At 45.3% G+C, this 16183-nt stretch overlaps 1 protein-coding gene and 1 pseudogene across 21 annotated transcripts in view; one reads left to right on the forward strand and one right to left on the reverse strand.

Annotated features, from left to right (window-relative positions):
* Nucleotides 1-16183, forward strand: part of ASPRV1 (aspartic peptidase retroviral like 1) — a 107192-nt gene that overhangs the window by 52774 nt on the left and 38235 nt on the right. Inside the window, exon 1 of one of the 21 annotated variants that reach the window (XM_028116222.2) lies at nucleotides 2321-2441. The exons of 18 other annotated variants lie outside the window; for them this stretch is intronic. The gene's annotated coding sequence lies outside the window, so the exon portion shown is untranslated. Of the gene's footprint in view, nucleotides 1-2320; nucleotides 2442-5972; nucleotides 6039-6212; nucleotides 6236-16183 lie in introns of those variants that run through there. 2 more of the 21 variants (XM_088026493.1, XM_028116188.2) reach the window with 2 other exon arrangements.
* On the reverse strand, nucleotides 1176-1752 carry LOC114218905 (ferritin heavy chain pseudogene; annotated as a pseudogene).

Raw genomic sequence — 16183 nt, forward strand, 5'->3', positions numbered from 1 at the left:
CACAGCGGGGCTGACTCTAGGTATGGGGCATTGGATGTCAGAGGAAGGGGGATGGAGAGCTAAGTTGCTCTGAATAATATAAGGGGAATTTAGTTTCCTGAGCAAAGGGAAGACCCCTCCCAAACATGAGCACTGTCTGGAGAGAGTGAAGGAGCCATGGAGCATGGTAATGGTAACAATATAAAACCGCTCTGTCTCTTCATAACTTTAGGAAAGTCTGATGAAGACACTGTGTTTCGATACAGGTTGTGTATGTGTATTTTTTTCTTTTTTGGTAACGCATGGAAAAAGGGAACCCAGTCCCACCTCTGGGACAGCTCAGATCAGAAAGAAGAGATCAGCCTCAGTGAGTGAGATAAAAAAAAAATCCACAGGAGCTGGTCAGAGCCAAAAGAGGCTTTTTAGAGCATTAGCTGCTAGGAATTTGCAGAATTGTGGGAGGGTCATTGGGTGGGGGGATCCAGGCCGATTTTAAAACATGTCCACAGACAGTGGTTGCAGCTGATTCTTGTAGTGCTTGCTGTATAACTCATAGAATGTTTAGCCTTGATCCTCCCCCAGGATCCTTCTTATGGAGGTCTATTTGTTAGATGTTCCAGGAACTACCCTAATATTCCTCTTTCTGCCCAATGGAAGCCATTTGCATTTCAGACTCCAAAAGGGAAGCAAAACTTCCCAACAAAGGGCTTGTTATTCCCTTCCCTCCCTCAGAGCCTATGATGCTGGTCAAAGAGCAAGAGAACTGCAGCTTTGCTGGTCACACCAGCACTGAGTAGGGCACATCATTTGGGAGTTAAAGGGAGGCAGAAAAGGCTTCCACAAAGTATTGGGACTTGGAGACTGCTCTGAGTAAGTATTTAAGCAAATATTAAGACTCCAATAAGTGCCTCAAAGCAAGAAGCCAAGGTCTCTGAGCAGGTGGAGTAGGACCGGGGCAAATCCAGCCAGTGTCACACACTAAACAAGAACTCTTGCTCATTTCTTAGGGAGGAACACCCAATTGATGGAAGAACATATGGTATAGTCTTTTTTTTTTGGGGGGGGTACCAAATTACTTTATTTGAAGAATGGTACAAATGAAAGAAGTTAAGTAGATGTTTTGGTACAACTTATAGAAAAGGTAAAGGTAACCCCAACATGCATGCACTGCCTTGATGACCAGGGAAGTCACCCTTGTGGCTATGGGAAGACAGCCTAAAGCTTAGCTTTCACTATCACTGTTTCCCAAGGTGTGCTTGTCAAAGAGATACTCTGCCATGCCAGATTCGGGAGCCCCCATCTTGCGCAGGTTGGTTACGTGGTCACCCAATTCTTTGATGGATTTCACCTGCTCATTCAGGTAATGAGTCTCAATGAAGTCACACAAATGGGGGTCACTTTTATCAGTGGCCAGTTTGTGCAGTTCCAGTAGTGACTGATTCACGCTCTTTTCCAAATGTAATGCACACTCCATTGCATTCAGCCCGTTCTCCCAATCATCGAGGTCTGGTTTCTTGATATCCTGAAGGAAGATTCGGCTACCTCGTTGGTTCTGCAGCTTCATCAGTTTCTCAGCATGTTCCCTCTCCTCATGAGATGGTGAAGAAAATATTTGGTGAAGTTCTTCAAAGCCACATCATCGCGGTCAAAGTAGTAATACATGGACAGGTAGACGTAGGAGGCGTAGAGCTCCAGGTTGATCTGGCGGTTGATGGTGGCCTCCAAGTCCTGGTGGTAGTTCTGGCGCACCTGCAAGGGGGACGCAGTCGTCATGGCAGTAGCTGAGAAAAGGCGGCAGCGAGCGGCGGTGGGGAACTTGGAGCGGTCCAAGGGTGCGAAGAAGAGATGGTGGAGGGCTGGCTCTGAACGGCCGGCCCTGAACGGCTGGCCCGGGTGGGGGACGAGCACCGGGTTCTGTCCAAGCACTGTTGAAGCAGGAAACCGCGGCGACTCCCGGCAGAGACTGTCCATATGATATAGTCTTAAAATCCACTGTAATTCCATACTTCGAGGACAATAGAGTTTAGTGGACTTGGACTGCCCCGCATGCATTCTCTCTTCTTAGGTGAGAGCATATTGATTTTCCTTTGGGAGGGCCATGTCCTTCTCTCTTCTCAGACTGGATTCTGGTGGGGTCAGGTCCATCCCTTGGCTCTAGATGGAGGACACATGACTGCCAATCAAAGAACAGCAGTTGACGTTGGTATGGTCTCAAATCCAGGCCAATTAAGGACTCTGGACTTTTTTTTTTTTTTCTGAAGATTTTATTTATTTATTCATGAGAGAGAGAGGCAGAGAGAGGGAAAGGCAGAGGGAGAAGCAGGCTCCCAAGGAGCAGGGAGCCCGATGCGGGACTTGATCCCAGGACTCCAGGATCATGACCTGAGCCGAAGGCAGACGCTTAACCATCTGAGCCACCCAGGCGCCCAAGGACTCAGGACTTTTGTTGGAACTATTAAAAAGTGAGTTCTCATTTTTTTTTCCAACTGAGTTGCCAAGCCTGTAGAATGTGCATAATTCTGAGGCTGCAAGTGGTCATCTTGACACCCCAGGGGGAGTGCTGAAGCCAACACAGGTGAAAGCTGAGTTGTGAGGTGGAGACGGAGCCTAGGTGGCATCTTTGGAGCACCTGTATCCAACCATGCTTTATGCTAGTCTCACTCTGACCATTTACATGAGTCCAGGCTTTCCTGTTTTATTTTTGAAAAGTGTGATTGGGATATTTGTCACCTGCAGCCAATAGAGTCTTAATTCATGTTATGAATTGTATATAGTTCTCATAACAAAGTGTGGTTTGGCCTTTCTCATCAGACCCTTTTGTCTTAAAGTACTGAATTATAAGTTTGTTATATGAACCAAATGAGACCATACGTATAAAGAACTTAGCATTATCCTCTGTACATAGGAAAAAACCCAGTAAATATTTACTACAGGAAGCAAGGAGGGAGGGAGGGGGAAGGGAAGGAAGATTGGATGCTGAATTAAAAGGACCCTGAAGTCCCTAGGGTAATATTCTAGGAACCCTCAGGCCTTATCAGGTCTCTCTGATCTAAATGCCCCTAGTGCCCTACACTTTACCCTCCATAAGCCTTTATCATGGTTTGTAATGATATGTTGATGTAATATTTTGGTTAATGGCCATCTCTCTCACTGAACTGGCAGTTTTATGAGGGCAGTGATTTTGCTCACTCTTACGTCCATAGCAGGTGGTTAAATGTGTGGCATTCAGCAAACATTTGTTTTTAAGGTTTTTTTTTTTGAGAGAGAGGGAGTGTGTGTGTGTTGGGTTGGGGGAAGTGAGGGGGTGAGAAGGGGGGGAGGGAGAGGGTAGGGGAAAGAATCTCCAGCAGACTTCCTGCGGAGTGCAGAGCCCTGCTCAATCTCATGACCCCTGATCATGACCTAAGCCAAAACCAAGTCAGACTTTTAACTGACTGAGCCACCGAGGTGCCCCTCAGCAAACATTTTTTGAGGGAATTGTCACCTGTAGGTACCCAAATTGGACTGGCTGTCCTCAATTATTGGGGATGGGACTGTGGCAGAATTGGCAAAATCAGGGAAAGCTATCCCTGTCCCCTCTGTATCTCCTACACTAGCGATATCCCCAACACACATACAGACAATTTTGTCTTAATTAGATAATTTTGATTTGGTTGTGAAACCTGGAGAGGTGGGAAAATGGTCCCTTCTTCCTTCCTAGAATGTTTGATCTAATAACTAAATTGATATAAAATAGATTACAGGAGAAAACCAAATTTTGTATGTAGGGGAGCCCCATAAAAATATGAGGCCCAAAGGGCAGTCAAGTAATTGAAGTTTTATATAACATCCTGAGCTAAGGAAGGAGGTAGAGGTCTGGGGATACAAAGGGAAGGAAGGCCATTCACAAGAGGTGTTTGGAAAACAAAGGTTGTCCTTTTGTGCAGATAAGTTTCTTAGGTAAAAAGGTATCTCTGGTAATAGTGTCCTGGTATAGGCCCCCTTCCAATGTAAATTTAGGCAGTTGAGTGGGGAGGTAAAGAGCTTTTTTTTAAATTTGCTGTGTTTTGATTGCTTTTAGCTCAGAAAAATCCTTATGCCAGAGACATATTTTGGGGTGGCAAAGTCTGCTCCCCTTCTAACCCTTTACCAAATCTCTAGTTATTATATTTTTATTGGCTCATTTTATTGAAGAATTGAATAGTATGGTGGATGGAAATAAGTGGAAAGCAGAGGAGTAGGTCAGGTCTCTGTGATTAACGAGCAGTCTTCCTTGCTCCTGTGTCTTAAAATCATACATTTAACGGGATAGTCTACGCTGAGTAAGACCTGCTCAGGAGTGTGTTGGAGGCTGTTTGAAGATTCTAGGAAATTGAAGAGGGATGCGGATGCCGAAGACTTCACTCTTAGCAAGGAACAAAAGCAGTTAAAAGGTGGCCTGGGAAGGGCAGGTAACCTGACGCTCACTCCTTTGGCCCTGGTGTCGGCCCAGCGGGAGCTCCAGGCATCCCACCCAGTCCCCTTCCTGGAGACACAAAGCAGCCTCCTTCCAGCTTAGGCTGTGGTTCATCCCTTCCCCCAAGCCTGCTTTCCCTGAGGTGGGGACAGTGTTTCCCAGGGCCCATGTGACTTCCACTGGCAAGTGACGATTACAGACGGTTTACCAGTCAGTAAAACTGCCAAAGGCTTTTGTGCTCTAATAATCCTTTTCCTGTTTAAAACTCTGGGGATTTTCTACTCTTGCCAATAGTTTCTCAAGTCAGCAATTACGTTGTGGATTATGTAATGGCTAGGTATTAAAAATAGAAAAGACCAGAGTTTGCATCTATTTTAACTAAATCAAAACAGAGCAGAGGGAGGGGAAAGGAGGAGAGGGAGAGACCAGAGGAGGAGGGAAAAAGAGATTACGTGACAAGAAGCAGCGCGATCCCATCCTGTGACCGGGCAGTGCAGCCCACAATCTACCCTGCTCCTTTCCTGCCGTTCGTGGCCCAAGGGGCTGTACTCCTGTCCTTGGCCTCCTCCAGGGAGAGGACCCTGCGGAGGATTCCTTTATTTCTCAGCTCAGCCTTGGGTGTTTGCCAGCCTCTGACAGGCAGAGTGACTACGGGTTGGGGGCAGGGATTGATTTTGATGTGATTAAAAACTATTTGCTATGAAAATGCACTTTTATTATAGATACTCCCAACCCTCCAACTTCCCCACCCTCACTCCTCTTCCCACTGGATTGCCATCCCTAAGCCCTCATACAGGAATTCCAAGGCTGCCGTGCAGTGTTCTAATGTGATTTCTCACTAATCCTCCACCTTCACCCCGAGGTAAAAGATCTTTGTGTTTTTCTGGGAACCTATTGAGTAACTTTAAGGGCCCTCTAATGAAATTTTACGTGCCAGGTGGTCTGGAGTAGGGATATTTTTGGAAGGGGGACTTCTTCTAAGGGCCTGACAGATCACACCAAAATATACCAGGCTTTTACTCTGTCACCTCCAAAGTCCCTGACTCCATCCTGCATACAGAGGCAGCTGCAGGGGGAGGTCTTGAGTTAATCACCTCTAGCCCTTGGGCCTACATAGAGCACATGCTGAGCAACCTGTCTCCGGTTGCAGGAAGTGGTGGGTACTTTGAAGAAGCAGCTTACTGTTTCTGAATATTGAACCAAATAGATTTGGTGGGGTTAGGGTGAGAGACCTGAAAGTCTAGACCAGCAATAGAATCAGTAACAGGCAGTATTAGAAAGCTGTGTCCCATTGTTACTTCCATCACACTTCTTCCTCAGAGTCTTCCTCTGAACTGGGGTGGGGGAATGCCAGCCACTCAGAGTAACCCTGGTCCTAGCTTCACCCGGCACCGCCCAGACTAATGGAAGTACAGTGAAAGGAAGAGAACTCTAATTTGGGGATTATAGGCATAAATTCACTAGATAGGCAGAGGGTGTGGGGACCTTCCTTAGGGCCTTTCAAATCATAATACCAGCCTCTACTAGGAAGTGCCTGTGACTCGGCACCTCTTTCTTACTCTTGTAGGTTTTCAGTTCTCTGTTGCAGATTCCTATCTGCGTTCTCCTCCAGAGCCTGACTTTGGTAAGGACCACCAAACAGCTGGTATGGTACAGACTTTAAATTGTTCCAGTCCACCCTGTCTATTAATGCACTTGAACATGCCTAGTCAACTGGCCTTGGGTGTGGTCAGTGTCACTGCAGCATCTGTTTTCTGTTTTCTGTTGTCTGACAGGCGGGCTACTGCAGACCCAGGTAGTCAGCAGAAGTTGTAGGTCACAGTGAGTATCTGTCTTCTACAGCCCATCCTACCCCTGAGGCTTTGAATAAGGTTAGGAGTCCACTGAGGCACCTGCCCTAGGGGCTGTTAGGGGCTAGCGTCAATAGAAGGCTAAAGCATTGCAGGCTCCATCAAGAAACCTTTTCCATCTAAACTCAACTTTCTGTTGTGGCCTCCTTCCCACTCTTACCCCCCATGACCTCACAATTTGACCATAGCAATGTTGTATACATTGGTCATTCCCATCCTGAAGATCACCTTTTCTATCACTGTTATAACATTTAATGGATTTCTACCCCCAACACACACACACACACACACACACACACACACACACACACACTGTAGTGGTGGTGCTTCTGGTGTCGCTTGAGATAATGCTAGTGGTCACAAGCTGGTATAGACAGAGTAACACATTTTAACACATTTAACTTTTATTCATCCAACTGACAAATTAGAGACACAGTAGTGCTTATATGTGTTGGACATTCATTTGGGCCACAGACAGTGTAAGGTATAAAGGATAGATCTGTTGCATTAACTCCCAATAACAGGGCTCAGAGCTAGACAACTACTTAACCTTTACTGCACACACCATCACACTCCTTGGACCCCTTCTCTATCCCATTCCAACCTCAGACTCAGAAATGAGTTTGGGGATGTCGGGTTGTGATCCCAGGGTCCCGGGATCGAGCCCCATGTCGGGCTCTGCTCTCTGCTTGGTGGGGAGTCTGCTTCTCCCTCTCCCTCTGCCTACTGCTCCCCTGGCTTGTGCTCTCTCTCTCTCTCTCTCTGTCAAATAAAAAATATTTTATGTATTTATTTGAGAGAGAGAGCATGAGTGGGAAGGACAGGGAGAAGCAGACTTCCTGCCGAGCAGGAAGCCCAATGCGGGGCCCAATTCCAGGACCCTGGGATCCTGACCTGAGCCGAAGGCAGACACTTAACCAACTGAGCCACCTAGGAGCCCCATAAATAAAATCTTAAAAATAAATGAGTTTGGGAAATGGACCAAGACAGGCCGAGGGTTAGGCTTCAGGCCTCCACATATTTGCTGCAATTCCTGCGGCCAGAAGTACCAGGTGGTGGGCATGGGAAGCGGGCTGGATGTGGGGAGAGGTGATGTAGCACCTGATATGACTCCAGCCACACCTGGAGCTCCTGTGTCTTCCAACAGAAGATGGGGGAGTGGAGGTTGGGAGAGGGAAGGAGAGGAGAAGGGGTGAGGAGAGGAGGGAAGGGCGGAATCAGGTAAGGGAAGTGGGGCTTACAGGCTGACCCTTTGGACTAGGCAGAGCCAGATTAACAGAGGCATCTCAGTGCCCACCTGGGACTGACAGGGCAGGTGGAATCTCTTGTTTAAGGTGCCGAATCTTGTGGAAGCAAGCAGGGATGTCTTGGCAGCCTGGTAATCTGACTTTAGGCCAACCAGGGTTGCCAAACAAGGGGCCGTGCTAACACCTCCTCTGTATTCTCAGCACCCTCTTCCATCCAGATAGGCCTAAGTTCCAAAGACCCATCCCTTATGTCACAAAAGATGACCAAGGAAGGAACTCACTAGCACTTACTTCCCTGAGGGGTTTGCATTTAAGAGAGACCCCAGAATATTACTTCTACTACTGCTATATAAATTTTACTATAACTATTACTTCTCCTCTAGTCAAGTAATTTGGTAATTTAAAATTTTTATCGAGGGGCATCTGGGCGGTTCAGTCAGTTAAGCATCTGCCTTCGGCTCAGGTCATGATCCCAGGGTCCTGGGATCGAGCCTGGAGTCGGGCTCCCTGCTCAGGGGAGAGTCTGCTTCTCCCTCTGCCCTTCCCTCTGCTCATGCTCTCTCTCTCAAATAAATAAAATCTTAAAAATGTATTTTCTCAAAATTTAAAAATTATTAGCATAAAATGTTCAGTCTTGTTTTTATATCTCTACTGTACTTCATTTTCCCTTTTTCATTCCCAATATTGTATATTTAATGATTCATGCTTTTTTTCATGATTAGTTTTGTTAGACTTCTGTTTTGTAAGAACCAGCTTTTGTGTTATGTCTGTTTGTTTCTCTGTCTTTTATTTCATTAACTTTTACTTCTTAATCATTTTTAAAAGATTTATTTATGTATTTTGGGGGGCACAGGGTAGGGGAAGAGAGAGAATCCCAACACAAGGCTCGATCTCACAGCCCTGAGATCATGACCTGAGCCAAAATCAAGAGTTGGACACTTAACTGACTGAGCCACCGAGGCGCCCCACTTCTTAATCATTTTAAAACCAGTTTTGTAATTGAAAAGCAATGCAAAGGGGCACTTTTTCTTACAAACTATTACAAAAAGATCAGTTACTCAAAAGAATGAACAGAGGTTTATTTATTTTTTATTTTTATTTTTTTTTAAGATTTTATTTATTTATTTGAGAGAGAGAGAATGAGAGATAGAGAGCACGAGAGGGAAGAGGGTCAGAGGGAGAAGTAGACTCCCTGCTGAGCAGGGAACCCGATGTGGGACTGGATCCTGGGACTCCAGGATCATGGCCTGAGTTGAAGGTAGTCACTTAACCAACTGAGCCACCCAGGCGCCCATGAACAGAGGTTTAAAAGAAGAAATTTACGTGGCTTATAAACGTAAGAGAAGACTTTACAAGTAAAATAATGCATCTTTAATGATGGACCTCTAGGCTTGAGTGGGGAAGAGAGGCATCATAGAGTTAGTGCCCAGTGGAAGGAACCCAATGCTCCTGCCCGCCCTCCCCATCTTTTATTTACTGGTTGGTGTCAGGCAAGACACAGACCTCTGTTTCCTCCCCTGTAAATAGTGACTAATACAGAACAACCCCACCTGCCTTACTTGCTTCATTGGCTGTTGTATCAAATCAGATACTGAATGTGAAGGAGATGACACCTGAACTCCCACTGAGCCCTCTGCCCCCAGTCTGTCTTCTCCCACAGGTGGCAGTAGGAAGGGGTTATAGAGGAACCCAGCCTACCCTGGCAGGGTTAGTTACCAGGCCGTGGCCCTTAAAGGAACATTATTTTGAAGGGAAGGAAAGGGTCTTATTCTCTGCTTAGCTCACTGTGCCTGCTGTCTCATCTTTTCTTCAGCTAAGTTTTATTTTTGATTTTGTTTTATAATTCTGTATTTTATGGAGAAGTGCATGGAAGGGGTGGGTGTGCTAGAAATAAGCTCCTAGAACTGAGAGGCAGGAAAGGGTGGTCTATATTAATGGTTCTTAAGTGTTTTGGTCTCAGGACCCTTTTACACTTTTAAAAATTATCGAGGACTTCAAACACCTTTATTTATGTGGGCTGTAGCTGTAGATATTTACCATAATACAAATATGGAAACAAATATTAGAAAAAAAATTTAAAAGTATTTATTAATTATGTAAAAATAACAGTAATAAATCCTTTACATGTTAACATACTTTTTATAAAAATATATTATCTAAAATGAAAAAATTCAGAGAGTCATTATTTTACAGTTTTGCAGATGTCTTTACTGACTGGTTTAACAGAAGACAGTTGGGTTCTTGTATCTGCTTCTTTACCAGTCTATCATGATACGTTGCTTTGGTTGGAGTAAATGAATAAAAACCCACTTCATACAGATTTGTAGCTGAAAAAAGTAGGAGTATTTTTATTAGCCTTTTCAGATAATTGTGGATATCTTCTTTGATATTTCACCAAAACTGGACAAATGGCAGTTTCTGAAAGGTAGTTGCAATGTGAGATCTGAAACCATGTCGTTGAACTTCTCATCCTCAGCTATATTAAACTCCATTGATCTGTCTTGCACTTTGAATGGTTCTTTAGTTCATGCTTGAGACATTATGCATGGGTCATTTGGAAAATAATGACTCAGTGATTTATGGAGATCTTCCCAATGTAGACACATTTCAATCCATAGTATTACATTCCTAATATTACCACTGATGTCATCAGCAAAGTCTTTAAGTACCAGGAAGCTGTGAAGCTCATGGTGTGGAGACAAGTTTTTAAAATTCTAATTTTCATTTGCGAGACCAAATTTTATCATTGGCAAAAAATACTATCAGTTTTCCTTGATGTGACAAGCTCACTTCATTCATTTTTGAGAAAATGACTGCCAAATGTCCACATCTGAGTAATCATAATTTGTCAGTCGTTCCTTCCCTTTTTTTGGGGGGGGTCATTTTTCTAATAAAAATGTTTCATGAAAAAAGGAGGTGGTTCATTTCTCAATGCAAAAAATCACATAAATTTATCTAGTACTTTGGTATGTAGCAGAAGTACTTTATGCACAGACTATTAACAAAATGTACTCACGATAATTTTTTTTTTAAGATTTTATTTTTAAGTAATCTCTACACCCAACATGGGGCTCAATCTCACAACCCTGAGATCACGAGTCACAGGCCAGCCAGGCACCCCAAGGGTCATGTTAAAAAATCAGTAATTATTGTTCCATCATGGGCATTCTTATGTGAAGCTAGCTTTTTTTTAAACCCAAGTGCCTGGGGAGCAGAATATGACTTCACTAATTTGTGCTAAGTCCCCAGCAGTTTTACCCACTGTTGCTTTTGTATTATCAGTTCAAATGTTGACTAAGTGAGTACTGCAAAAAAGTCTTGGTATTTTTCTTTAAGATTTTATTTATTTGAGAGAGAGAGAGCACATGAGAGGGGGAGGGTCAGAGGGAGAAGCAGACTCGCTGCTGAGCAAGGAGCCCTGTGCGGGACTTGATCCTGGGACTCGATCCTGGGACTCCAGGATCATGATCTGAGCCTAAGGCAGTTACTTAACCAACTGGGCCACCCGGGCGCCCCAAGTCTTGGTATTATTATAAAAATGTTCTTTGCCTTTTGGGCCACGCCGGAAGGGTCTTTGGGACCCCCAGGACTCCAGGGATCATAATTTGAGAGCCACCGGTGTGTGTGATCATGGGCAATAATAGTTTGTGGCTTTGAACACCTCAGTATCCCTAGACCTCAGTTTTCTCAACTGTTAAGGGGAGCCAGGGCTGGGGCCAGCTCTTTTTCTACATACTGTTAGACCCTGTTTACTGCTCCTTGAAGCCACTTCTCCCTTGTGATACTGCTCTCTTCTCCCTTCCTATCTTATGTCTCCTTTCCCTTCCATAGCCCTCCCCCCACACCTCTTACAGGTGGGGATCCTCCTTGTTGTTTTCCCTCCTCCTTTGCTCCCTGGGTTATCTTATCCCTTCCTTGATCTTAAACCATCACCTATAGGCTGACAGCTCCCAAATCTCTATCTTCAGTCAAGATGTCTGTCCTGGGCTCTAGTGCTTTGATGCCAGCTACCCTTGGGACCTCTCCACCTGTGTGCCCTACAGGCATGTCAAAGTCAACATATCTAAACTGATTTCATCATCTTCCCCAACACATTGCCTCCTCTTCCAGAATAGCCAGTCTTGGTTAATCTGTCATCTACACCCACCGCTTAAGCCAGAAGCCCAGGAGCCCTCCTCTCCTTATCTGATCCCCTCACTTCCCTCATCTAATCACCCAAGCCTATCAGTGCTGCCTTCTAAATATTTTCTCAATCTTTTTCTGCTCTCTAGTTCTACCACCACTGCCTCAGGTCAGGCCCTCGTCACTCCTTAACCAAACTATTGCGTGAGCTGTCTCCCTGGTCCCCTTGTCTCCCCTTTCCAACTTGTAATCTGCAGCTCTGGCTGGAAACCACAAGACTGTCTTCTCACAGGCTTTGTTGTTGTTGTTGTTGTTTTGTTTCCTACTAAATAAATACATATTGAATACTTACCATGCCAGGCCCTGTGTGGTGTGCTGGGGATAGAACATAGAACACAACAGGCGAAATCCTTGGCCTCCAGCTCTCATAGTGTTTGAGGGGACAGAAAAAAGTACAGGGCACAGGTAATCAAGACACGGCGTGATGGGGAAGGAAGAGAGGGTGGTCTTGGGAGCCTCTAGAAGCCTGAACTGAGGGCTAGTTGTGTCCAAGAGGTGGTCAGGGAACACTTCCTGGAGGAAGCAACACTCTGAGACTGCACACTCGGTGGGAGTTAGTTAGGAGTGGTAGGAGTGTGGTGGTGAAAAATTTGCCTGGTAATTTGTTCATCTCATTTCCCTGCGTAGAGCCCTCTTCTGAGCTTCACCATTGCCAGCAGGATAAAGTTCAAATTCCTTATCATGGAACACAATCTGTGTGGCCTCACTGACCACTCCCCTGTATTGAGTCTGAGGTGCTTTCAGATAGTTCCCCCAGTCTCTGGCTAGCTCCCTCATAGCTCCAGGCCTTTGCACATGCAGCTCCTCATGCCCTCCACCCTTCCCACCCACTCTGAACTACCAACGTCAGTTGACTCAGGAGCCCTTCCCTGACCCCTCCCATGTAGACTTTGTGGCTCCCTCTCTGGTGCTCCCCGCCTGTGCACACACCTGGACACCTGTGCACTCATCACATCATTAGAGCTTGTCCACGTGTATCTCTGACTCTTGCTCCTACCTGCCAGTGCAGAATTCCAGGTCTTGTCTACCTCCCACACCCTCACCCCGTGAGCATTTTGGGCGTCCCCAGGGTGTGTGTCTCCCATGTGCTGGTGGATAAGGTTAGACAGCTACACCCTCCCACTCCCAGCTATCTTTTCCCCTCCTCCACTCTGCAACCTCCCTTTGCCCCTGCCACACCCCATGAAGCTATCAGTTCTGCTGGACATTGCCCCACCCATTAGACACCCCACGCCTGCTGGGAGCCACTGCCACTCCTGTTGGCATGAGGTCAGCTGGCTCCTCTGTAGGAGCAGGGCTGTGAGGCTGCTGGTGCCCCCAATGCTTTATAGGGCCTTGAGGTTTGGTCCCACGGGTGTGTGTCCATCACAACTACTGCCTCAGCTCAGGATTACTTCCTCCTTCCACTGAGCAAAGTTTTGGCCCCGGGTCAGTTCACTGTGCTCTTCTCCTTCTTCCCTTAGAAAGAGTTCTTTTTCCTAACAAGTCTCTCAGCCCTTCATGCAAATACACTCCCCAAGATTCTGCCCTTCAGTGGGCTGAACAGGTGTGACCTGCGTCACCCTCCAACTCCAGCCTGGAGGGAAAAATATATATGTATTTATATGTTTCAGATAGTAGATGATATAAGCAATATTGAATAGAGCTTCATCACTAAAATACAAAAGCAGTTTAGAAATACATACAATAAAAAGGTAAAGCTCCCCTTCTAGCCCTTGCCCTATCTTAAAAGCTTACCCTACTGGTAGACACTGTTAATTCTTTGGTGGGAATGTTCAGACTTTTTGCTCTGCATTGACACATCTGTGTGGCTGGCATAATGTTTGAGAAATTAATCCATTTCCTCCTTGTGGATATTCCCCTTTCCCACTCTCACATTCTTGGAGCTCATTTCCTCCTGAACTAGCTCCCCAGATTAGAAACTGGAATCAAGTTTCAGGTGTCTCTGGCTTTTGTGTGCCAAAAGCTTATGAGCTTAGGAGAATTTTAGGGTTTGTGGAATAACTCATTGAAGGAAAAGGATTCTTTTGCATAGACTGAATACCTTAACTAGAAACAAGAAAGAAGAAGGATTTCACCTGGAGTGGAAAGACCCCCAACTCTTTGCAGACCTCTCCTCCCCAGACAGGCTCAGGGCAGGAGAGACAGGGGAGAAAGATCTGTGGTCTCCAGAGTCCCACCTTGCCTTCTAGTGGATCACCTGGGCAGGCAGGAGTAAGATCCCAGAGAGTGGTGGCCACGTGGTGGCCGCATTTTGGGACCAAGCTATAGGAACACGGGCAGCCTGCTCCAAGATTCTTGGATGCCCATGGGTGGCAGAGAGTGGCAGAGGCTATTGGATATGGCTTTAGCCAGCTTCACAGCCACCTCCTGTGTTCCATGCTGGCACTTCTCAGTATTCTGGAGAACTCAGACACACCTTGAGTTGAGTTTCCTCTTGGCACAATGGAAGCTTACCATAAAGATTGAGTTGAGTTATAGAAACTAAAGTTTGGTTTCCTGCACACTTGAATTTGTGAACCGAGATTCATTCCTGTGGCTTGTGCTATTCATATTCTGCCACTTTTGAAAAAAATGCAATATATCTTAAAAATGTTTCCACATCAGTAGCTATAAATTTATCTTGTTTTTTAAAAAACAATATTAGGGACGCTTGGGTGGCTCAGTCAGTCACTGTCTGCCTTCAGCTCAGGTCATCATCCCAGGGTCCTGCGATTGAGCCCTGCATCAAGCCCCACATTGGGCTCCTTGCTCAGTGGGGAGCCTGCTTCTCTCCCTGCCTGCCACTCCCCCTGCATGTGCTCTCTCTCTCTCTGACAAATGAATAAATAAAATCTTAAAAAAAATAAAAAACAATATTATTTTCAAAAACATACATGCTCACAGTAGAAAATTTTAACAGTACCAAAGGAGAAAGCAAAAGTTCTCCAATCCTCTGTTCCTACTCCCTAGATATAACTATTGCTAACAGCTTCTTCTTTTTTTATTTTTTAAGATTTTATTTATTTATTTGACAGAGAGAGCACAAGCAGGGGGAGCGGCAGGCAGAAGGAGAGGGAGAAGCAGGCTCCCCACTGAGCAAGAAGCCTGATGTGGGGCTCGATCCCAGGACTCTGGGATCATGACCTGAGCTGAAGGCAGAGGCTTAACCGATGGAGCCACTCAGGCACCCCGCCAACAGCTTCTTGATGGTTCTTCTAGAAAATTTTCTATGTGGATAAAGACTTTTATCCATTTCTATAGAGCTCTTTTTATATGCAAATAATCCCAAACTATATATATTTATCTGCAACATATTTGATTATTTAGCAATTTGATCTTATTAAATGAATTCCATCATTTAAGTAGATATAGTTCAACTTCATTTCTTTTAATGATGCCCAGTATTCTATAGACTGGATGTGCCACGTGTATGTAACCAGTTGATTGGCATAAATTTCCAGATTTTTAGCTATTACCAGTTAAGGGCACAATGAACATAATAATATCTAACATTTGTTGACCACAGACCTTATTCTTTGCATGTAGTAAGTCACATAACCCTTGTAATAGTCCAGTGACATAGGCCCTTTTATTGCCCCTGCTTCACAAATGATTGAATTAAGTCACAAGGAGGTCAATAACTTTCCTATAGTCACCATCTGGTAGGTGGTAGATCTGGGATTTGAACAGGGCAGTGAAGTCCCAAGCCTGTACTCTAGATTAGGACACCACAGGCCCTGTGTAGATGCTGTGCACCTGGCTAATATAACCATATACATCTGTAGCAACTCCTGGGTCAAAATAAATGCATGTCAAGTTTTAATAGTGCTATGTGGTCAGGAGGTTATTTTATGAAAAGAGTAGTGTATTTCTTTTCATAATCAAGTGCAGAGCCTGCTTGTTTCCTGAGAACAGAGGGGCTGCAGAGGCTCCTGTGTCCAGAGGCCTCACTAGGTGAGAGCATGTTTTCTGCCATGGCCAAGGCTTTAGGTTTGAATCCTATTTGACCTTCTCCCCTCTGGGCTCAACAGGGCTCTTTCTAATTAAGGCCACAGACACAAGTTGCCAGAGAAGTCAGCTCCTGGACTCCCTTTCTCTCTGTACTCTCTTAGTCTCTCAGGGGTGAGGGTCCCTCCCAATTAGAATGGCCCCAGTTTCCCATTCCGTCTGCAGGGAGAGAAAATGGCAGCTACCTATAGAGACGGAACTGGCCACTCTTTACTTCTCCACCTGCAGCTCCTACATCAAACCTCAAGGGGTCCCATTGTGGGACCTTCAGTCCTGGATCCATACCAGACCTGCCCAGAGTGTGTGGCATAGCTTCTTTTTTTTAGCAGTGGCTTTTTTTTTTTTTTTTAAGATTTCATTTGTTTATTTGACAGAGAGCACAAGCAGGGGGAGGGGTGGATGGAGACAGAGAAGCAGATTCCCCACTGAACAAGAAGCCCAATGTGGGGCTCAATCCCAGGATCCCTGAGATCATGACCTGAGCCAAAGGCAGCCACCCA

The sequence above is a fragment of the Eumetopias jubatus genome, unplaced genomic scaffold, assembly GCF_037043125.1.
Source record: "Eumetopias jubatus isolate StellerSeaLion01/CBP00866 unplaced genomic scaffold, mEumJub1_p1.0 scaffold_9, whole genome shotgun sequence".
In the NCBI taxonomy this organism is placed as follows: Eukaryota; Metazoa; Chordata; class Mammalia; order Carnivora; family Otariidae; genus Eumetopias; species Eumetopias jubatus.